The sequence below is a fragment of the Rattus norvegicus genome, chromosome 11 (assembly GCF_021556685.1).
Source record: "Rattus norvegicus strain SHRSP/BbbUtx chromosome 11, alternate assembly SHRSP_T2T, whole genome shotgun sequence".
Classification (NCBI taxonomy): Eukaryota; Metazoa; Chordata; class Mammalia; order Rodentia; family Muridae; genus Rattus; species Rattus norvegicus.
This window is the reverse complement of record NC_141544.1, coordinates 24,589,759-24,615,232: the sequence shown is the minus strand read 5'-3', so window position 1 is coordinate 24,615,232 and position 25,474 is coordinate 24,589,759. Positions and strand designations below refer to the sequence as shown.

Sequence of the window (25,474 nt, the reverse complement as noted above, 5' to 3'; positions counted from 1 at the left end):
GGGCATATCTACGGTAAGTATCATGAGATGTAACCAGATCTCGGTCCATTGTCAGTCTGACCAGACTCAAGAAAATCACACTTTTGTGGCAACTGGAGGCCTGAGGAACAGCTGCTGATCCCACATTGAAATTAAAAGCATTTGGGTTGTTTTGATTTACGTTAGGTCTCGGGGGGCAGGAGAAATGAAAAATGGATGCATAATGTAAACTACATACCATCCCTACAGCCTGTGTACAGAACTTGCTCTGAAAAATTAACATGCTTTTAAATGCTTAATCGAAGCATCATGAGGTTGTACCATGTTGTTAGCGAAGAGCCTGCACTCTAGCCAGTATTCTAACAGCCTAGCAGCAGCACTCTGGAGTTGAGTTTTGTCATCTGTGTTAGCCAATCGAGGCAATATAATATTGTGCTAAGACGACATACCACTAACAATGAATGTCATTTCAGTGACCCACTGAAAAGTCTAAGGATTCTGTTGCCTTTCCATGGGGAATACTACAATATCCTGGACTTGAGAGTTTCACATTGTAAAACAGTTTGAATGGGAACTATTAGCATGTCAGTAATGTATGCGTATGTGTTTGTGTATGTGTATGTATATGTTTGTTCTGGTGAGAAGGGGCCAGTCCTTTAGAGGTTAAAATTCTTTTATGATCTTGTGAAAATAGATCATCAGATTAACCTATAACCACACCAGCTGGCATGATTGATTGGCAACACAGGAACAAAAAGCCTTTGGTTTAAAGGTACATTTCCTTCCTCCCCCACTCAGCCCACTTTATGACTTTTTATTCAATGTGTATGTCTCTCCCCTCCTTTTTTTTCTTCCTTCCTATTCTAATGGTCTCTGACCTTGGTGAAATTGTGAAGGATTAAGCACATTACAGATGGCATTATGCCTCCCTTCAGGAAGCAGGGTTTAAAAGTTAAAGTTTTCAGTAGTGCGCGCTGTCTATTTCTCTATTTTATGGTCCCTTTGAAAAGGCTGCACCACTCTGAACTAGCAAATAGCACTGAAATATTACTTAGGCGTGGGTGTAGAGTTTCTGTGTTGTAAGTCAGGATGTCTGACACAGGGTGCCAGCCAATTCTAAACTCCTGTCATAGCTGTGAACTCCGTAGACAATGATGCAGGTTTGGGCTTCTCTCAAGGACTAAAGGTTTTTAAGCTCACTTAAAATAATTTAAAACTAACAGATATTACAAGTGCACATTCTCAATTATGGTATATATTAAGCTTTTTTTTAGGTATAATACAGAACATAATTCAGACTTTACTTTCACTGAAGGATTCTAATAGGTGAATAAGCAGAGAGGGAATTTATTTCTAAATTTCCAACTTTGGATCGTTTTGAAGAAGAAGCTTAAGACTTGTTAATACCAAACTATCTAAATATAGAGTTAGGGTTTATACAACATTTAATACATTGAAAGGGTAATGGACGTTTGGAACACCAGTAGTTTCTTTGAACTCGTTACAGTGAGACCACTCTATTATATTGAAAACTGAATAAATACAATGCTTAATCATTTTGACACAGATGTCATTATACTTTTACATATCTCCAAAGCGCAGTGTTAATGGAACGACATGCTTTGCAGCAGCTTTGCAGTATGTATGTTCCACGTAACCTGCCATTCAAACCATGTTAGTCATGACTCATCATTTCTGTAGTTTCATTGAGTTATAAGATGCTGTCAGAAATATCCACTCTGAAAATGTTCAAATGATGAAACAACAGTCAAAGAATAAAATTTGGATTAAAAAAAAAGTCGACTGCAGTACCAGGAAGACATTCAAACCTTCTACATGTCAATGATTCAAGTAAATATTACTTATAAATATTAAGTGTGTATTTAGTTTTAAAAGGACATACATGACAAGGACAGCATGTCGTAGCTAGGTTTGGTGCCATACCCTACCAGACTGTGATGCAGACAGGTTGAAAGTCACCTGAGGTTAGGAATTTGAGATATTCAGGAAAACCTTAAAGGATTGTATGCATGGAGTTAGAATTCCTTGTGGTGTCCAATGTGCCCGCATATAGATTTCTAAACTGCAAACCGTGTGTAGCGCAGACATGAACTTCCTGTGAAAAGACTTTGTACTTGTTCTTTCCTTCATCTAAATCTTTATGTCAAGAGAGCATGCCTACCTTTCAGCAACTTAAAATTCTAATTCCCAGGATAAACACCCATTTGCAGTTTTCTACCCTTTGTAGGAGGTTTAATCTATGAGTTGGTACTTTCCTTGGTGTAAGTCATTAGGTAACTTAAAGCAACCATGTACATTCCAATAGATGGAAACATCTAATAAAGTTTCCAAAATAAGAATAAAAGGGGTTTATTCTAATAAGTGGAAATATAGGGTAATTATTCCAAGACAACAGTAAAATATGCCACCCCCCCAAAACACAACAAAGATTTTATTTTCAACTTCAAAAGCAGAGAGCTATACTTTACTTATAATGCTCACAAGCATACCTAGGGGCAGGGGGAAGAAGGAAAGACACAGGCAATATGGAGCGACGGGTCTGGTTCTGAAAACAAACTTTTAAGAAGAAAGAGATTTCTGATTTCACAAAACCAATAGAAATCTAGCATCCAAGCAATGTATTTTAGAATGGGTATGTAAAGTGTTACCTCTCTTGACTGCATGAATTATTCGCTCACCCACCAGACACAATACTGTCATTGTATAAGCAGCATTCGCAGGACTCCAATTGACAGATTAACAAACTCATTAATGAGAACAGATACTCCACACAGGATCTATTTTTGGACTAAGCAAAATGAAAGAGTTAGACAAGATTCCACGAACTGAATGTCAGGAGAGGAACTATCCACCCCGTACGTCTGAGTAATCAAATCAAGCCCACTTCTCCCTACAACACCACTCAGTTTCCTTGGGGCATTTACCATCCATATAGTTCACTTCCTGATATAGTCACTATACGGTGGCGAGGATGATAGTCGCTATGGCTTATGCTCTGCTTTTGAGCACAGCCTTGAGAGAAGTCAAGATTTTTAAAATACTGGTCAATAGCATGCATTTCTACTCGGCTCATGGTCCATTATGTCAGTCGTTAGGGGAGTCACAGGTATATTTTAAAATAATTCTCTGGCAGAAATGCAATACCTCTGAAATTTCCTGAAGTAGGTCTTTGTGATTTTAAAAAGGGCTAGATTGTTATAATCATAAGGAACTGTTTAAAATGTTAATTTTGGGGTCCTTAGTAAAATAAATATTGATAGATTTGATGGAGGAAATCCAAATTTTATAAATTCACACATTACAAAGAACATTTGAAGAATTAGGAATGCTGGAAAGAGAAAAACTAAGATATTTTCTTGTGTTCTTGTAAATTAAATTCATATTTAAGCAATACTATAATTTTGTATAATTGAAAGGTGTGTGTGTGTGTGTGTTTTAGACAGAATCTCACTAACTTATTTTGTAGCTATTCTAACACAGAACTTATTATAAAGACCAGAATAGCCACAAAACTTTGTGATTCTCCTGCCTCAAGCCTTTTAAGTGAAGTCTCAACAGGTGTAAGCCACTGTGCATAGCAATATATAATTTTTATTGTCCTGTAATGACTGTACTCTACCTGAAAGTATCATAAGAGCAAATAAATAAATGATTTACCTGATTAAAAGTATGTCGACATATGAAATATAAAGTGTCAATACATGTATATTATCTTTTATGACCCAACACCCCAGTCCTATCATTATTAAAAAACCTACATTACCATACATCTATGCAGATAGCCATGAAACTCTCACATACTAGATAGTCACCAGGTCTTGCCTGAAATATTTTTATGTGCTTTTTCTGTATCTTTCCCACAGCCAACTCAAGCGTTCACAAATCGACAGTCATTGTGCATAACTCGACAGTTCATAGACTACCACGTGACTTGAGATACATAATATTTATTTGTAATTTTTCTGGCTTATTTTGTTTTTGAGAATTATAGATGCTTTCATTTATCTTACAAATGGTAAAATTCTCAGGTTCAGAACAGTCAAAAACTCTGACCTAGAATTGTTCCTGTCTGAAAGAACTGGAGAAGAGCCTGAGGGAAAGGAGGTCCAGCGACAGCCCAAAGTGGGACCCAGCTCCAGGAGAATCTCCAGGACCTGACCCCAGCACTAACGTTGCAGTGAGCATTGAGAACCTGAATCAGTCTTAGCATGGTCACAGTCTTCAGTCTTACTGGGTATATTCAGGAAGTAGAACAAGGCAATCACGTATGATAAGCATCTTCTTTCTGATGCAACTGCCAGGGCGTTCATGAAGAAATTGTATTCTCTGTATGGTTCAACGAAGCACCATTAATACTCATCTTATTCCACAGCAAGAACTCTGATTTTCTGTCTGTAAGCTATGATGTGCTTACCGACAGGAGCCTAGCATGACTGCCCCCCTGAAAGGCTCAACGAGCAGCTGAAAGAGTCGGATGCAAATATTTATGCCCAACCAATGAGCACAAGTTGGTGACCCCTGTGGTTAAATTATGGAAAAACTGGAAGAAACTGAGGTGGAGGGTGACCCTACAGAAAGACCAGCAGTCTCAGTTAATCTGGACCTCTGAGATCTCTCAGACACCGAGCTACTAATCAGCATACGCCAGCTGAGATGAGGCCCCCAACACATATCCAGCAGAGGACTGGCTGGTCTGGCCCCAGTGAGAGAAGACCCACCTAGCCCTGGAGAGAATGCAGGTCCCAGGGAGTGGGGAGGTCAGGTGGGGTGGGGGTGGGGTATGGAGACTTTGTCTTGGAGATGGGGAGGAGGAGGTATGGGGCACAGAACAGTCAGAGGGCAGATTGGGAAGGGGATAAATACTGAACTATAAAAAAAATTAAAGGAAAAAGAAGAGAAAAATGTAAACTCCAGGATAGCAGCTAGAAGAAAATATTAAAAAATTCAGTACTATTTTTCCAGAGTATCTAAACTTCCAATGGCTACTGACTTACATATGTAGATGCTTAGCTTAAAATTAGCCACAAGTTATAATCTGAGATAGTTTTTCCCTCAAGGATAAACAAGCTGGTGTTTTTGCACAGATCTATTGAACATCAAAATACACAAACACACTCAATGTTATCTTTGGATTTATTTTGTGCCCTTTTTAATTTAATGATTTTAAATGTGTTGTTCGTGAGAATTTGTAAAATTTGTCTTACATATGATCATGTGTGGAGGTATAATGGGAGAACATGGGAGAAATAAACTAAAATTGACCTTAAAACTCAGAATCTTTATTTTCTCTCTTCACACATTGATTTCTTTCCTTCTCCAGGTATAGTGGTCTTTTGTTCCCTCAGGACAACCACACTGTTGAACAACATTTTAAAAAAATCTGTGCAATAAGGTAGGAGGTTTCGAGGAATAGGCTTCCAGAAGGGAGAAGGGGAATCATTTAAATAGTAAACAATTTTTATTTACTAGAATCAGTGAAAAGGTGGAAGTGAGCCTCTATCCCAAAAGCCATTTTAAGTTATTTGTAGCTGTCCTGCAAAAGGAGAATTTGCCTGGATTCGTGGAATACATAGTTTAATATCTATAAAGAAAAAAAAACTCAAGGTAAAGTCTTAAAAAATTCCATTAAACACTCTTTGCTCTGACATAAAAAAAGTTAAGAACTTTCCAAGAATGAAATTTCCTTAGTTCCTTTCCATTTGTTTAAGAAAAAAAAATCCCAAACAAACAAACAAGCAGAGAGGTCATGGAATCTGAGAAAAGAGATCTCACAGATGCCATCACCTCACCTCTCCTAACATTTCCTGCTTCAGAGATGGAGAGCATTGTTCAGCCAGAGTTATCTAAGCCAATCTGTTAACCTCAGACTGTAAATCATCTCAGTGTATCTGAGAGCTGGGCCCCTCTTAGATGTCCACTTCGAACTGTTCACAGAATCTGCATACAGACTTCTCTTTGCTTCTTTAAAGAAAAAAAAATGAAATAAAAAGCCTATGTATTTGTGAAAGAAAAAATGTTTATACAACCAAACGATTTCACATCTGGTGAAATTTGAACTTACATTCTATTAAAAAAAAGAAAGGAAGGAAAAAAGAAGAAAGATACCTCTAGAGTGTGTTGTTTAGAGAACAGTGCAAAGCCTTTTAAAGCATGCGCTGGAATATAGACCAAAATTAATTGTCCATGCCAGGCTCCTAATGAATGGCTTAGTCCTTAACACGAACACGTTTTTATCTGTTTACTAGGTGAGTCTAAGCTGGCTGGAGTTAGAGTTTTAATAAATGATTTTTGTGAAAGCATCTATAAACAATGTATAGTATGCAATTATTAGTGAAATGTGTTGTTATTGTTACATCATTTAATAGTTACTATGATGCTATATTTACAAAGATAAGACATCAAGCATATAGCTGTGAAGAAAGAGAAGTGTTGAAACGCTGAGATTTGATTTTGATTTGAATAAATTTCATTAGGAAACATACACTTAGAAGTGATACCTAAATCAGTAAAAAGAGCCAAAGAATAGGAAAAACAAACCAGAAGGGATCTTGAGGAATATGTGTGCCTATAGAACAGAGGCAAGATAGCAAGTCTGATCAAAGTCTATTTTCTTTTATTTCATTGGCCAAAAGTACTCTGTTCATACCTAAAATATCTTTGTAGGATTTTTTGGTTAATTTCACACCTATAAGTTCTGAAGACCCTACTGCTCCGTGGAGACAACCATTGCTGTACCACTTTGTGAGCTCTCCAAGTGCTTTGTCTCTTTAAGTGTCTTACCTTATGTTACGGTAGTTGTAACAAGCATTTTCTTAAATCGGAAGTACAGCACTCAGAAATTAAGTCAGAAATTACACAGTTTTGTTTGTAATATAAAGTATATAGTTTATAAATATAAGTATAAAGTATATACTTTAAATTAGGAAAATGGGAACTCGATACGTACATAAAAGCCAACATATTAATAACTCCAACCTTTAAGGAACCAAGTAAGGAACTGGAGTTGGAATATGCTTAAGTCATTTGTGGCTCTCTTGTTCTCTCTTGCTCTTACCCTCTTTTCCCTTTGTCCCTTCTCTCTCCTCCTCGCCCCCTTTTCTCCACATGCTCATGGCTGGCCTCTATTCTACTCCTCTCCTTCTCTACTCTTCTCTATTCTCTTTCTCTGTCCTACTACCCTCTTAACTTTCCTCCCCATGCCCTGAATAAATTCTATTCTATACTAAAAAAAGTCATATGTAAATCAGAAATGTATACACATTTCACTAAAGCAAAACTTAACTGGTGAGGATGCCACTATTAAACAGCTAACACCGATGCTGCAGTTCTTTACCTCATTGGGCAGGCTCACCTCAGTGCCACCTGGGTATCAGATCCTGCTCACATCACCTCAGAGACAGCAGGACACAAAACATGGGTGCTTTGTTTATAGTAAGAAATAAGTATTTGGAGAATAAACTATTAAAATACCTTTATATAGAAATATTCTATAAGGAGAAGAAAAATGGGCAAAGACACTGAAAATGTTCTATAAACTGTTGTGAGAAAAATCCTCTCTGAAAAACAAACATCAAAAACAAAACAAAACAAACAAAACCAAAAAAAAAAAAGCCAAGAAAAACAAAACAACCCACCCAACAATGAAAGCGGAAACCAGAGTAGAGTACAGAGTGAATATGTTGTTCGTCTCTGAATTCGTTATTCAGTATTTGAATATATCTGTTTTAGGATTAAATTGCAAATTGACAAACTGGTTGAAAAACACAGTTTTACAGATACTTGGTGTTATCATGTATTTTTGAAACAGGGTTACTCTCAAGCTATCAGATTCGTTTTCAGCCTCTATTTATACGAATAAGCCAAGAATAGCTAGGTGAACACATTCCAGAAAAAAAAATAGCCTTAAAATCTTCACAGAGTGTTACTGGGGAGATGTCTTCATGCATATGTGGCTAGGGTGAACACAGGGGTCCTGTTTCAACTGTAAGTTTGATGAAAAGAATAAAAAGTAACTTGGATGAACAGAGTTCCTCAAAGGTCTATATATCACAGCCATTTAAGCAAATACATTAAAACTATAATTTAGAGGAGTCATTTAAGATTACTTACCTGAGGCTACAGAATGCTGTTCTTAGACAAAAGAGTGCCCTCAAATACCACTCCTTCTTGTTTATTTTTTAAATATCTATCTTCTTGAACATTCATTGTCCTATAAGATACACAGCAGGCCCTGCCTTAGGTTTTGGAGGGTACAGGTTTTGTATCACTTCCAGATTTCCAATTAGATCCTAATTATAACATGGCTCATTTATAGCTACAGGAATCTGGACCCTGTCAACACTACAGGACCATAACATGTCCATCTTAATTAGACCTGATTAGTTCTGGGCCTGGCTCACATTGTGGACCCTGATTCTGTTCTGAGCTGCTCATCTGTTTGACAGCTGCTGGGAGGGAAGAACCATATTCGTCATAGTGCACATAAGTTCCCTCACTCTCATCTCCTGGGATACTGGGCCTTTTATATCCCATAGCTCCGAGTGATCAGCCAAGTAAGACACCTCACTAATCACCGGCAGAATGATAAAACAGGGAGTGGAAACCTCAGCGGTCCAGGGGTACTTACTGGGGGCACAGTGCACATGCCCCATTCTACCATTCACTACAGCTCTGACTATTTAAAGTTTATTTATTCATCTAATCTCATGTGTTATTTAAGTTTATGTTTAATGATGTATAGAAAGAGTTGTCCCTATGCATTTTCTAAAGTACAGTTTTAAAGATCAAGAACTGTGATCATTTTCAATGATGTTTAACATAACTTTAAAACTCCTTCCCTCACTGTAAAGTGACATTTGGTATTTTATTTCTAACCTTTGAAATTTGTTTATACAAGCCTTAAATTTGAAAATATCCACATTGATTTTTTTCTCCGCTTACGTACAAGCCACTGGGTTATCTTCACTTACTTTTTTTTTCTGTGAAATATTTTAAAGATGGTTGACTTAATATTGGGGATTCACATCCTTATCTGGAGCAAATGGGACTTTTCTTTTGTTACAAGCAGAAGCTGGAGAATATTTCATTTACTAGGATTAGCGATAAGAATTGTCTCTATGTTTCTCCTCCCCTAAACCTATGAGCTGGAGCATCTGAAGGGCCATTTTGAAAAGGGCTTAAGGAATGTAGCAACAGCACCATACAGTGAAAAGGCACACACTCTGAATAGAGTAACAAATCAAAATGTGGTTTCCAGAATCCCATTGTGTGCTTAAAGTTATTAATTTATGGTTAAAATTCTCAGGTCTACAAATTAAATCTACTTCTACTAAGGGAATTAAAGGAATATTATTGCAAAGGCCATTTTCGCTTTCAGAATGCTGGGAAGGTACTGATTGACTAATCACATTACTATGTAAATGCTATGAGGAAGTTCCTATAGACAGATTTCTGAATTTTCTTTTTGAAGAATTAATACAGGTTAGGACTCAACTCTTTGAATGAGCTCCTTTCCTATTACCTACAACGACAATAACAGTAACGATGAAACCTTGCATTATGGGTGTGCTCTACCTCAGAGTCTGAAGAAGTACTTCGCAGACTTTTTACTCACTTCGAGGATTCTGCGTTACCTAACTACTCTGACGATGAGACCTAGCACCATCCCAAAGTGTTAGATGAATAACTACTTGGTCAGATTGTTTTGTAGTTCTCTATGAAAGGTTAAGCAAGAGGCATTACTTTTTTTTTAACTCATATTTTCTTATTTCTTCCTGAAATTTAAATTTTGTTTTAATTCTAATATAGTTTACGAACTTTTCATTTAAAATGTTATATCAGATTCTGAAAGTTCTGAAAATGGTCACTCATTTTTCTAACCAGCACACATGTGCAATATGAGCTACATTATTCTAAATTTTACATATGGCATCTGTATTTTTCACTGTCCAGAGGCACTGTCCCTATATGGACACCTTCATTTGTGTATACATAGGTATATAAAGAAGACACCAGTCTCCACTCTGAGCCCCAATTTCTATACTTCTATAGTCACCCTGTTTGTGAATGTTTCTTAAACTGCATCTTCTAATGATCTGCCTGTTTTTATAGCCACCTTCCTTCAGTCAGAATTCTTCTAATTTAAATAACCTATCCATATATAGATTCTCCACCATCTTCATATTTTTTATTAAATACAGATTTAATTACCTATAATTAATCACTCAGATCATAGCTCGCTACTAAGATTATTTTAAATGCCTACAGGACTAAATAAAAAATTTTGTTTCTCACAGATATCCTATCCTCTTTAATCCTCCTCTGACCTAATTCCATGTATCTGTTCATGTATGCTCCGTTTTCAAATGCTTAGCTCTTTCTATTGGTCCTGCACAAAGCCCACTGAGCTTCCCAGGCCTTGAGCATAATTTTGTTAGGATTCTCTCTCACACACATCTGTCATTAGTTCTCTTTATACTGTGGTTTACATGTTGATTAGTTAATAGATACCATCACTATGATATGTAAAAGTGTTTTCTGGTAAAGCTTTGGTCCATATTGAGATATGGAGGTTATAAAATACACAATTCTGTAAGTCAAGCTATGAATTCCAGTCTAAAGAAGAGCGGGTTGTTGAAGGATCAGAAGAAAGCCAATGCTCTAGTTTGAGGCCAGTGGTGCTGTATGCCTGGAGCTCCCTGGATGAAGATCACATGCTTTGTTCAGTCCAATATGCCCTCACCAAAACACCCAGACTAATGTATGACTAAATATCGGGTCTAGCTGACACATAGCTGACACACTTATCCATCACTAGTGAGCACCTACAGTTTGAGAATTTATTATGGTTCCAGTTCACCACACAAAAATTAGCTCCCTTCTCCAAATCCTCATAGCATACATTGACTGTCATATTAAAATATTTTCATCCTCTAATCTTGTTTATTAACTTTTGCTCAGCAAAATTTAGCCACGATACATCTTGTGCCTATTTGCTGCTTCCCATACACTTTTGACTGTCTTGATATTTAGAGAATCAATGCTTGTATGTTATAATAAGTTATTATTCTATGCATAACTCATATATCATTGCCAGGCATTGTGTACACATTCTTTCTTATTTATTCAGTGACGAAAAAATGCAATTCAGCAAGAATTATAAGAGAACGAAGATTCAGATTTTCTTTCTTGAAGGAAAGCACTATTTTAAGTGCAAGATAGTGTGAGCATGGGTCACAGTCTAGAGTTCATGCAGACAGCATTAATCACATAGGGTAAGTGTAGTTAAAAACATATTCTGTTGAAATAGTGCACAACGAAAGCAGTTATAAATACAAATTCTCTGCATATTTCAAAACCCGTGCTTCTGAGATCATAGATTCTATATGAACATTAATATTATCTTGTAACTTTTCAGCAAAGCAAATATTTGAATCTCAAGCACAGTAAATCAGAAATTCCAGTGGTTGAACACACACACACACACACACACACACACACACACACACACACACATCAAGTAATTCTAAAACCTATTACAATTTTAAGCCATTTCTTCAGCTACTGAGAAGGAGAAATTTTATGTAGAGTCAATATACTATAATATTTCCAAATTGTGAGTTTAGATTTGAGTGTTTGTTTAATAAAGTGGGAGTAGAGGAAATTCTATTGAGGTCTAAATTGTAATTTACTTTCAAGAGTAGGGCTGCTTCCTATTGCAGAGGGATATCAGGGGAGGCAAATAAGAACTGGAACTTTGTAAATATTCTCAGAAAGCATGGGTCTGTAGTACCAGGAAGCGTTCCTGAACCCCCAAAGACCAAACAAGAGTTGATTTGATGCAATCACACAAGGGTCTTTATTCACAAGCTTGATCTTGGGCTTCACTCACTGTATGGTTTTGGGAGAGAAAAGCCCTGAACACTCAGCAGGACAAGTTTTAATAGGAAATGATAATGACAAGCCAACAGTGAGTGTTTCTACCCTGGCAAGCTTCTAAATTGGGGATGGGTGGGTGGGTGCTATGGCCTTTAACACAATTAATTGGTGTTGGGAGCCAAACCATAAGCTTAACTCTTGTTTTCCTCCTGATTGGTGGTTGTTATGCAGGGGTGGGATTGTAACCTGGATTTGCAGATTTGTTGGGGGAATAACCTGGAGCCTCATGGTAGGTTTTATTGGGGGTGGTAGCCTGGAGACACAGGTCTTGTTGGAGGGGTAACCTGGAAACTGGTGCTATGTACCGGCCTGTTAGTGTGCTTGAGTTCAAACTTAGGTCAGGGTTTCCTAGATGAGACTGAACACAAAAAGTTTGGCTTCTTAGATCCATTCAGACGAGTTCCTTAAAGACAGTGCATGTGTAGCAAGTGCAGTCCTCAAAAGACAATCACTTTTTAGCTGTGAGATTTTAACAGATATTGCCTAATTAACAACCAGGAATTATTTGGGAAATTGTGGCTAAAAGCCAGGACACCAACTCCTTTCGATCAATTTGTTCTTGTAGAAAACTTAAGCTTTAGCTGAAAGCTAACTTCTGCATGTTTCTATTCTGATACTTCACATGAATTCAGGTGGGGTGTTGAACACTGATATAGTCAGTAGTTCTGTTCTTTAGGTTTACATCTTGTTTCCACTGTCTGTGGAAACTGGGAAGTTAAAAGGCAATCAGAAAGTGCGTTCCCAGTATCATGGATAAATTTTCATTGCTAGTTAATAGAAGGAAAAATCAGAACATGTATTTCAATGAAATATTGTGAAAGGGATTATTATGTCATCGAAAAAGATCGGTACCTGAACAATGAAGAGATAAGGCTGATCACTCTGAGAAGTGGCATAAAATCTGAAACTTGAAGATAGAGTTATTAAAAGAAGATTTCTCAAAAGGAGGAACAAATAAAAAGCCCTGAGGTGGTTTGTTCTGAATATTAGAGGGAGGAGGGAGGGAGGGAAGGAGGGAGGGAGGGAGGGAGGGAGGGAGGGAGGGAGAGAGAGAGAGAGAGAGAGAGAGAGAGAGAGAGAGAGAGAAGTGGAAGAGAGAAACAGACACAGAGACTGATAGAGAGAAAGGGAGACAGAGGTATAGAGACAGAGAGACAAAAACAGAAAGAATTTCTCACTATAATGAACTCAAGGGAGACCTGGTAAGATCAGAATACAAATAAGGATCAAATGCCTACCAGACCTTTAAATGCAAGTTAAAAGATGTGAGTTCCATTATTCTGCCAAGAGGGGTTGAGACCAAGGCTTCCATTTCCAAACTACACTTGGAATCAGTTGTGCCTAGCATCCATGCAGGAAACACTCTCAGGAAGACTGGACCGTCAGTTCATTGATCAAAGAAGAAAACATCTTAGTGCTTGAGATCAAAGATGGTTGAGTAAGAGTGGAGGCAGAGGACAGAGGAAAAGTCAACAAACTGATTATACCACACTTGGTCACTTGTGTAAATCTAATAAATATCTGTGGCCTCCAGGAATTCTAAAAGTTCCTCTTACCTCTATCATCCTTCTTATTGATTCATAAAAAGATGTAGTCAGTTATTACATGTTTTCAGCATGACTTAGACTTTCAGACTTCTGAGTTCAACTTCTTAGATCATTCGTTGTCATGGTTTACTAAATCCAATAGGATGCTTCAAATGATCTCATGTGTTAGGGAAAGTATATGAACCCTGTAAGTGAAGCCTTGTGGCTGTATCGAAGCTTTGGTGAAAAAGGCAGAATAATGTTATTGCCAAAGAGAATCTTTAGGGTAAGTAAATCAAGTAACATAACAGGAAGAAATGGTAGAGTGACAAACATTTGAAGAGTAAAGCCTAAAGGAAAATAGTAATACAGATACACGAACAGACTGGGGGATGGTTCAGTGGTTAAGAGCACATATGGCTGTGTGCCCAGCTTTCTTGTCAAGCAGCATTTAACCCTCTGTACCTCCAGCTACAAGGAATGCAAGCTGTTTGGACTCTGTTGGCACTGGCAATCCCATGCACATATTCTCTCACAGAAACACACACACACACACACACACACACACACACAGAGAGAGAGAGAGAGAGAGAGAGAGAGAGAGAGAGAGAGAGAACTAAAAATTTTAAAATCTATGTGAAAGATACTAAAGAAGAAAATTAATTTGAAAGGTCCAGTTCACCAAGTCTTGCTTATTGGGGACATGGAACACTCTTCTTTACTGCAGGTAGACCAAAATTATTAAAATGTATGTGACATTTTGAATGATCATGCTTTCATGACTATGTGTGATCACATTTCTCAAAGGTACATTTACAAAAATGATTCTTATATGTGGATGGCATGATAAAAGGGAAGGGGTATTTAACTTTAAAGTTGTACTAGAGTTCAAACCCCAGCCCTATTACATCAGGTAACCTCTGAAAATTTCTTTTATTCTCAGTAAACAAATCATCAAAAAGATCATTTGCATATAATATATAACAGAATTATCACTAAAATTCAAATCATTCTTAACAACATATGCTGCAGGAACAAAAATGGACATGAGCCTGAGAAAAAGGAGGCCCAGTGACAAAACCAAATTGAGATCCAGTTCAGGGGGATCTAACACTGATGCTATGCTGTGCTTACAAATACGGACCTATCATGACTGCCCTCTGAAAAGCCCAAAAAGCAGCTGAAAGAGTCAAATGCAGATATTTACACCCAACCAATGAACAGAAGCTGGGAACCCTTATGGTTGAATTATGGAGAAACTGGAAGAAGCTAAGGAGGAGGACAACCCTGTAGGAGGTCTAGCAATCTCAATTAACATGGACCCCCCCAAGATCTCTCAGACACTGAGCCACCAACCAGGCAGCCTTCATCAGCTGTTATGAGGCCCCCAACACATACACAGCAGAGGACTGCCAGGTGGGAGGGGAGAAAGTGTGGGATGTGGAACAGTTGGAGGGGACACTGGGAGGGGGATAAAGTCTGGACTACAAAAAAAAGTTTAAAGAATAATAAAAAAGCAAATAATTGACAAGATTTTTCAAAAATAATTTAATTAGCACGAGTATTTTAGGACTTTGTAGAATTATTAGAAATATATGAATTTCGAGGTTTTGCTCTCTGAAAAAAAATCCACACATTTTCTTATAAAAGAAGTTCTGTAAGTAGACTCAAAGACAGAAATGACTGAGATGATCATTTTTATTGTGAAATACAAATGAATATATGCATTTTATACATATACCTTTAGATGCCGTATATACGTATAAAATGTACTTTTGTGGTTAACTATTTATTAAGATGTATGTTACATATAAATTAATTTTGTAGAACTTATTGAATACATGTTGGGGGAAACATTAAGTATGAGTGTACATGCATTTATTGCATATGTGGCCCATTTGATTTCATTTTAGATTTTGGTAGAACATCTTATTTCTTTGACTTATCCTACTCGAATAATACAAACAGTCACCATGGCCATTAATCAACATTCTAGAGCTGCAGAAGGTTGTATTGAAATAAATTTTAAAAATATGGCTGGAGAACAGGAAAGTATGTAATGATGTCTTCTATCCTGCAGGAATAAATCACCATTTGCTGCTTTGTGTACTTGTCAAGCAGTAAATTTTATAAGAAAAAGGCAAGGGAGAAAGGAGAGGCCCATGATCCAACCTCTAGCCCTCACAGATCCACAGAGAAGGACTCATTCTTTGGGAGTGATTCATGTGACAGATCAAATCCCACAGACAAAATCTGCTTCTTCTCAATTCCTGCCAACAGGGCCACAATTGAAATAGCACACCGTGGTGCATCGTGGGTAGGATTATGCTTTCATTGTGCAGTAGACTACGATGATTTATATACACTTCGGAGGAAGACTAGGAGTAACCCAAAAGCAAGTTTTGCCATTTGATAGCCCATATATAAATGTGGACACTAAAACAAGTGTACTTAATTATAATTTTATAGAGCATAAAATATGAAATATTGCCATCTATGCAACCCAGACAAAAAGATCCACCAACACACACTCTACATATTAAAGTTTCTGGTCTGAACAATTTTAATAAAAGGAATTTGCACATGTTTCCCTTTTGAAAAAGCATCCTCTACATGGACCCACATAGGCTTTTCTCTGTGATACACTCTAATTTATGTTGTCTTCTGACAATTTGCATCTGTTGAGAAATTTCATAAGAAATTAATGGTATACTTAGGAACAATTTAAATGTTTGAAATGAACTTTTTAATCTGTTTATGCTGATTTTGGAGGGTTTTGTCTTCAGTTGTATAGGTTCTAGAAAGACTCATTTCCTCAAGAATAGACCACTTTACATTTCTCATTGTACTTATGGAATTCCTCCTGGCATTTTCTCATTTTTTCCCTCACTGGTGCTGTTCATTATGTGAATAATGTAAATATTTGTATGTCCTTCAATGTTTCATACATTGAATACAAAATCGAAGAGTTACTTTTGTTGTGACTTGGATCCAAGTTGTTTCTGACTAGCTTGATCATATTCTTATAGCCTGATCATATTCTTCATCCTTAACTTAAACCAAAATGGGAGCTTGTGGCACCCATTTGTTTGTTTCCTTGATTATGTTTTTTTCTTAATTGACTTTTTACTTCTTCTCTTTACATCCTGCTCACTGCCCCCCTCCTCTTTACCCCTTCCCTCTCTCCTTCCCCCATCCCACCTCCCCTTCTCCTCTGAGGAGGTGACCCCCCCAACCCAGACACATTGGGTGTCCATGACTAGGCACTTCCCCTCCTACTGAGGCCAGACTACTCAGCTTTGATAGAAGAACATATTCCATGTACAGGCAACAGCTTTGGGACAGGCAATATAGTCCTGCTCCAGTTGTTTGAGACCCACATAAAGACCAAGATAGATATCTTCTACATATGTGTAGAGAGGCCTACATCCAGCCCATATATGTTTTTGTTTGGTGGTTCAGACTCTGAGAGACCCAAAAGTCTGGTTTGTTGATTCTGTTGATCTTCCTGTGGAGTTCCTGTCCCCCAAGAGACTGCAATCCTTCCTCCTATTCTTCTATAAGAGTCCCTACTCTTTAAAAGCTGTGATGAAATGGCTTATGCTCTAAGATCAAGACGACAAATGGGACCTCATAAAACTGCAAAGCTTCTATAAGGTAAAGGACACTGTCATTAGACAAAATGGCAACTAACAGATTGGGAAAAGATCTTTACCAATCCTATATCTGATAGAGGGCTAATATTCAAAATATACAAAGAACTCAAGAAGTTAGACTCCAGAGAGCCAAATTACCCTATTAAAAATGGGGTACAGAGCTAAACAAAACATTCTCAGCTGAGGATTATTGAATGGCCAAAAAGCACCTAAAGAAATGTTCAACATCCTTAGTCATCAGGGAAATGTAAATCAAAACAACCTTGAAATTCCACCTCACACCAGTCAGAATGGCTAAGATAAAAAACTCAGGTGACAGCAGATGCTGGCGAGGATGTGGAGAAAGAGGAATACTCCTCCATTGTTGGTGGAATTGCAAACTGGTACAACCACTCTGGAAATCAGTCTGGAGATCCTTAGAAAATTGGACATTGATCTACCTGAGGACCCAGCTATATCTCTCCTGGGCATATACCCAAAAGATGCTCCAATATATAACAAAAACACATGCTACACTATGTTGATAGCAGCCTTATCTATATTAGCTAGAAGCTGGATAGAACCCAGATGCCCTTCAACAGAGGAATGGATTCAAGCTATCAAAAACAATGACCTCATGAAATTCATAGGCAAATGGAAGGAGCTAGAAAATATCATCCTGAGCGGGGTAACCCAATCACAGAAAAACACAGTTGGTATGCACTCATTGATAAGTGGCTATTAGCCCAAATGCTCGAATTACCCACGATGCAATCCACAGACCCACAGGAAGCTCGAGAAGAAGGATGATCAAGATGCTCCCCCTCCTTCTTAAAACGGAAAATAATATCCATAGGAGGGGAAATGGAAGCAAAGTTTAGAGCAGCAACTGAAGGAATGGCCATTCAGAGCCACATGTGGCCCATATATATACAGCCACCAAAACTAGATAAGATTGATGAAGCTAAAAAAATGCATGCTGAAAGGGACTGGTTATAGATCTCTCCTGAGAGACACATTCGATCATGTCCAGTATAGAGGTCAATGCTAGCAGCAAACCACTGAACTGAGAATAGGACCCCCTTGGTGGGAATTAGAGGATGTATTGAAAGAGTTGAAGGAGCTTGCAGCCCCATAAGAACAACAATGCCAATCAACCAGAGCTTCCAGGGACTAAGCCACTACCTAAAGACTATACATGGACTGACCCTGGGCTCCAACAGCATATGTAGCAGAGAATAGCCTTGTTGGGGCACTAGTGGAAGGGAAAGTCCTTGGTCCTGCCAAGGTTAGACCCCCAGTGCAGGGGGATATGGGGGGCCAGTAAGGGGGATGGATGGGAGGAATACTTGTATGGGGGAGGAGGAAGGGATAGGGGCTCATGGAGAGGAGACCGGGAAAGGGAATGACATTTGAAATGTAAGTAAAGAAATATACCTAATAAAAAATGCAAAAAAAAGCTGTGGTGACTTTAAAAGACTGAGCAAGCCTTTGGCAGTAGTTCACTAGATGTGAACTTTTGACTGTGTGAATGATAGCCTGAAATGTTCTCTCTACTGTGATTTCCCATTCTGATCGAATACAATCTCTTTAAAATCTAACTCAAATATTTTCTTCTTTCCTGAAGTTATTAAGCGATTCAAGTTTTGGTCACAGAAAAAAAAGGGGGAGGGAGGATGGGCAGATAAGGGATAATGTATTTCTCTAAGCTTTTTATTTTAAATATTTATATAAATATTCTCAGTTTTTTTAATCATTTCTCAAGTTGACTTGCAAATTGGACTGAAGTCCTGAAGAAATCTGAAAACAACAGCTTTAACAATAGCCTCAAATATTACAAATACCCACAGGTAACGCTACCAAGCAGTGAAAGACTTTTATTTTTTTTCCATCTTTATTAAATTGAGTATTTATTTACATTTCAAATGTTATTCCCTTTCCCAGTTTCCATGCCAACATCCCCCTAACCCCTCCCCCTCCCTTTCTATGTGGGTGTTCCCCATCTTTCCCCCATTATCGCCCTCCCCCCAAGAATCCTGTTCACTGGGGGTCCAGTCTTGGCAGGACCAAGGGCTTCCCCTTCCACTGGTGCCCTTACTAGGCTATTCATTGCTACCTATGAGGTTGGAGCCCAGGGTCAGTCCATGTATAGTCGTGAAAGACTTTTATGATAAAAATTTTAAGACATAGAAGAGAGAAATTGAAGAGGATATCATAAGTTGGAAAGATACCCTATTCTGATGGATTGGTAAGATTAATATAGAAGAAATGGCCGTCTTACCAAATGCAATCTACATATTCAATACAATCCCAATTAAAATTCTCACACATTTCTTCACAGATTCTGAAAGGGCAATTTTTAGCTCCATAGGGACACACACACACACACACACACACACACACACACACACACACATGAGCACTAGCAAAAAAATCCTTTAAAAAAATAATACAAGGAATGTATTATTACTTCCAAACTTACTTTGTACTAAAGAGTTATGGTAATAGCTACAGTATGTATTAGTACAAAAACAGGCATGTTGACCAATGGAATTGATTTATGTTGGGGTCATAAATCAACACATCTACAGACACCTGAGTTTTTATAAAGAAACTAGAAATACACAGGGGAAAATGGCAGCATCTTCTACATAAGGTTCTGGTCAATGGCTACATGTAGAAGAATCCAGATAGAGCCATATCCAAATAGACTTATCACCCTGCACAAATCAACTTCCAATGGATGAAGGACCTCAACAAAAAGTGGGGAATAGCACTGAATTCATTGGCATAGGAAAAGACTTTCTGAACAAACAATAAGATTAAGAGTTAATGAACTGGGCCTCATGAATTTGAAAAGCTTCTATATGGCAAAGAACACCTTTGTTCAGACAAAGCAGCAGCCTACAGAATGGGAAAATATTTTTCTTTTACTAACTACAAATCTAATAGAGAGCTAAATTAGTTCTTCAACTAATATTCCTGAAGCATTCTGTGCATGCTTCTGACATGCACACATCTGATATGACTAAAGGGCAACAAGAACCAGACACAGTTCAGAAATGGACAGAAATGATAAAACCAAGTGCTAGCATTGAAATGGAGCAGATCTCCTTTAGCAAATGGCTAAGAGCATCGTCAGAGTGCCTTGCTTGAAGGGACAGACTTTCAGTTTTGGTAAAGAAAAGCTGCAAAAATAAATAGCCCCAATTCAAAATTATAAAGATGTCACTACAAATTATTTTTATCCCTTAGAAATACTCAACCAGTAACAATCTGATTTAAGCATGACAAGTCTTATTTAATCTTTTGGGGACTATTATATGTTTTCACAAATATGAGGGGGCAGCCTAAATATATTTTGCCTACTTTGATGTGAATCTGAAAAACAAACTACAATTGTTTTGTAAGCAAGCATGTAAAATATAATATAAAAATAGAAATGGAAAATGGTCAGTTTTCATCCACTATGTGTGCGAATTTCAACATTTTATGCAAGCTATTTCTTGGGAGTTTTTTTTCCTTATGAAAAGTGGGAGCAAAACATTGAGATTGGGTAGAAAGTATGCCATGGTGATTAAGGACATTTTTTTTTTACCACCTGGAGTAGTTACAGCTTGTAAAAATTTTTATAAGAAAAGTGTGTCAAGCAGCAGGGTAGATTTTTCCAGATGCTTGGAAAATCCCCTTCTGTGTGAAAAACATTTGGAAATCTAAATAAACTCTTTAATGGCAATAGAAGTTTTCCCCTTGCCTTATTAAATTCATTGTCTCAGGAAACTTTGTCAGTGGTAATGGAGGGCGTTAACAGTCTCAGATTTTGAGATTGTGACTCTATTTGTGAGCCGAGCTGACCTCATTTCAGAAGAAGGAGTTAAGGAACAGGTTTAGACAAGCTCTGACATATTTAAAAGCACAACAGGCAGGTGTTTGCTGCCGAGGTTGCTTCAGAATACCTAATGCACCCAATTACATACATATGGACATAGGTATCAAATGTATTTAAATATAGCTATTCACAAATTTTAATCAGTCAATTTTTCATTTAATCAAATTTTTGTTCGTGTGTGTGTGTGTGTGTGTGTGTGTGCGCGCGTGTGCACATGAGTGTGTGTTGTACACACGTATCTAGAGGTAGGAGAAAAATGTTCATTATTTGGTTTTCTTCTTCCACCATATGGATTCTAGAGGTTAATCTCAGATCACTGAGCTTGGGGACATGCCCTTTGACTTGATGACCCATATCACTAGCCATATATGTAATGTTTAGAATACAGGGGTGAAGGCAAGTATAGCCCAGTTGATTTTACAGCAGGAATGGCTTTGTGTTGAAGACTGAATTGCTTCCACTAGAACAGAGACACTGCCAGGATGTGAGAAACTTGACAGACTGAATTCTAGTGTGAAATCCTTCTGCTAGACTACCTAGGCAGGGCTGGAGGATGTGTCTGTTTCCCTCTGTTTGTACATGTTAGGTTCTAGAATCATGTCTAGGAAGACAGTATGTACCATGACAATTGTTGAATCAAATAGGATGCTAGGAGCAGTGGCAGCCTTAAAATGGAGGAGCTTGGGAGCTCTGCACAATGCTAGTTTTTCATGCTGAATTAACTGACCCTTCCCATAAGAAGCAGCATGTCTGAATTTAATAAACTCGTGCTAGTTTTGATCATCTACCTACACAAGTATTCTTGGCATTACAGACAATGCATCAAGCCAAAAAAAAAAAAAAAACTCAAGGTGTGAGCACATGGGCCATTTTTGTATCTGGACTCTGGAAATCAAAGATAAAGTATCAGCCACACAGAAACTGTGAACTTTGGGTAATAACCCTGTGTCAAGCACAGACATGGAAGGCCTTGTGTGTGTGACTAAGATACAGTTTGTGAAGCTCTCAAAAAATTAGCGAACATACTTTATTTTCTACTTTTCTTTTATTGAAATAGAATTTTTCATACAATTTATTCTGACTATGCTTTTCCCTCTCCCACCTTCTCTGAAACCCTTCACATGTCTCTTCCCTCGAAATCTGAAAAAAAGTAGTGATGTTTTCCAAATAAGTTTCTGTTCCTTTACACAATTATTCTTGAAAATGGCCAACCTTTTTTCCTTAAAGCGTTTATATTTTTACCATATTGTTTTATCACTCACAGTATGATCACTTTGTACACTTTGCCTGTTTCTCATTCCTATTGCCAGAATATCACATCTGCTGATTCTCAGGTTTGGAGTCAACAGAATAACTGCAAAGTCTGTTTCACTCTCTAGGTTAATATGTAGTGAGGATGGGAAGGACTTCGGTACAGAAAATGCTAAGGGGGTCACTTCTTTTTTTTTTTTTTTTTTTTTTTTATTAACTTGAGTATTTCTTATATACATTTCGAGTGTTATTCCCTTTCCCGGTTTCCGGGCGTACATCCCCCTCCCCCCTCCCTTTCCTTATGGGTGTTCCCCTCCCAACCCTCCCACCATTGCCGCCCTCCCCCCATAGACTAGTTCACTGGGGGTTCAGTCTTAGCAGGACCCAGGGCTTCCCCTTCCACTGGTGCTCTTACTAGGATATTCATTGCTACCTATGGGGTCAGAGTCCAGGGTCAGTCCATGTATAGTCTTTAGGTAGTGGCTTAGTCCCTGGAAGCTCTGGTTGCTTGGCATTGTTGTACTTTTGGGGTCTCGAGCCCCTTCAAGCTCTTCCAGTTCTTTCTCTGATTCCTTCAATAGGGGACCTATTCTCAGTTCAGTGGTTTGCTGCTGGCATTCGCCTCTGTATTTGCTGTATTCTGGCTGTGTCTCTCAGGAGCGATCTACATCCGGCTCCTGTCGGTCTGCACTTCTTTGCTTCATCCATCTAGTCCAATTGGGTGGCTGTATATGTATGGGCCAAATGTGGGACAGGCTCTGAATGGGTGTTCCTTCAGTCTCTGTTTTAATCTTTGCCTCTCCCTTCCCTGCCAAGGGTATTCTTTTTCCTCATTTAAAGAAGGAGTGAAGCATTCACATTTTGATCATCCGTCTTGAGTTTCGTTTGTTCTAGGGATCTAGGGTAATTCAAGCATTTGGGCTAATAGCCACTTATCAATGAGTGCATACCATGTATGTCTTTCTGTGATTGGGTTAGTTCACTCAGGATGATATTTTCCAGTTCCAACCATTTGCCTACGAATTTCATAAACTCGTTGTTTTTGATAGCTGAGTAGTATTCCATTGTGTAGATGTACCACATTTTCTGTATCCATTCCTCTGTTGAAGGGCATCTGGGTTCTTTCCATTTTCTGGCTATTATAAATAAGGCTGCGATGAACATAGTGGAGCACGTGTCTCTTTTATATGTTGAGGCATCTTTTGGGTATATGCCCAAGAGAGGTATAGCTGGATCCTCAGGCAGTTCAATGTCCAATTTTCTGAGGAACCTCCAGACTGATTTCCAGAATGGTTTTACCAGTCTGCAATCCCACCAACAATGGAGGAGTGTTCCTCTTTCTCCACAACCTCGCCAGCATCTGCTGTCACCTGAGTTTTTGATCTTAGCCAATCGCACTGGTGTGAGGTGAAATCTCAGGGTTGTTTTGATTTGCATTTCCCTTATGACTAAAGATGTTGAACATTTCTTTAGGTGTTTCTCAGCCATTCGGCATTCCTCAGCTGTGAATTCTTTGTTTAGCTCTGAACCCCATTTTTTAATAGGGTTATTTGTTTCCCTGCGGTCTAACTTCTTGAGTTCTTTGTATATTTTGGATATAAGGCCTCTATCTGTTGTAGGGTTGGTAAAGATCTTTTCCCAATCTGTTGGTTGCCGTTTTGTCCTAACCACAGTGTCCTTTGCCTTACAGAAGCTTTGCAGTTTTATGAGATCCCATTTGTCAATTCTTGATCTTAGAGCATAAGCCATTGGTGTTTTGTTCAGGAAATTTTTTCCAGTGCCCATGTGTTCCAGATGCTTCCCTAGTTTTTCTTCTATTAGTTTGAGTGTGTCTGGTTTGATGTGGAGGTCCTTGATCCACTTCGACTTAAGCTTTGTACAGGGTGATAAGCATGGATCGATCTGCATTCTTCTACATGTTGCCCTCCAGTTGAACCAGCACCATTTGCTGAAAATGCTATCTTTTTTCCATTGGATGGTTTTGGCTCCTTTGTCAAAAATCAAGTGACCATAGGTGTGTGGGTTCATTTCTGGGTCTTCAATTCTATTCCATTGGTCTATCTGTCTGTCTCTGTACCAATACCATGCAGTTTTTATCACTATTGCTCTGTAATACTGCTTGAGTTCAGGGATAGTGATTCCCCCTGAAGTCCTTTTATTGTTGAGGATAGCTTTAGCTATCCTGGGTTTTTTGTTATTCCAGATGAATTTGCAAATTGTTCTGTCTAACTCTTTGAAGAATTGGATTGGTATTTTGATGGGGATTGCATTGAATCTGTAGATTGCTTTTGGTAAAATGGCCATTTTTACTATATTAATCCTGCCAATCCATGAGCATGGGAGATCTTTCCATCTTCTGAGGTCTTCTTCAATTTCTTTCTTCAGTGTCTTGAAGTTCTTATTGTACAGATCTTTTACTTGCTTGGTTAAAGTCACACCGAGGTACTTTATATTATTTGGGTCTATTATGAAGGGTGTCGTTTCCCTAATTTCTTTCTCGGCTTGTTTCTCTTTTGTATAGAGGAAGGCAACTGATTTATTTGAGTTAATTTTATACCCAGCCACTTTGCTGAAGTTGTTTATCAGCTTTAGTAGTTCTCTGGTGGAACTTTTGGGATCACTTAAATATACTATCATATCATCTGCAAATAGTGATATTTTGACCTCTTCTTTTCCGATCTGTATCCCTTTGATCTCCTTTTGTTGTCTGATTGCTCTGGCTAGAACTTCAAGAACTATATTGAATAAGTAGGGAGAGAGTGGGCAGCCTTGTCTAGTCCCTGATTTTAGTGGGATTGCTTCAAGTTTCTCTCCATTTAGTTTAATGTTAGCAACTGGTTTGCTGTATATGGCTTTTACTATGTTTAGGTATGGGCCTTGAATTCCTATTCTTTCCAGGACTTTTATCATGAAGGGGTGTTGAATTTTGTCAAATGCTTTCTCAGCATCTAATGAAATGATCATGTGGTTCTGTTCTTTCAGTTTGTTTATATAATGGATCACGTTGATGGTTTTCCGTATATTAAACCATCCCTGCATGCCTGGGATGAAGCCTACTTGATCATGGTGGATGATTGTTTTGATGTGCTCTTGAATTCGGTTTGCCAGAATTTTATTGAGTATTTTTGCGTCGATATTCATAAGGGAAATTGGTCTGAAGTTCTCTTTCTTTGTTGTGTCTTTGTGTGGTTTAGGTATAAGAGTAATTGTAGATTCGTAGAAGGAATTCGGTAGGG

At 38.1% G+C, this 25,474-nt stretch overlaps 1 protein-coding gene across 1 annotated transcript in view; it reads right to left on the bottom strand.

Annotated features, from left to right (window-relative positions):
* Robo1 (roundabout guidance receptor 1) overlaps positions 1-25,474 on the bottom strand; it is a 1,048,129-nt gene that overhangs the window by 636,883 nt on the left and 385,772 nt on the right.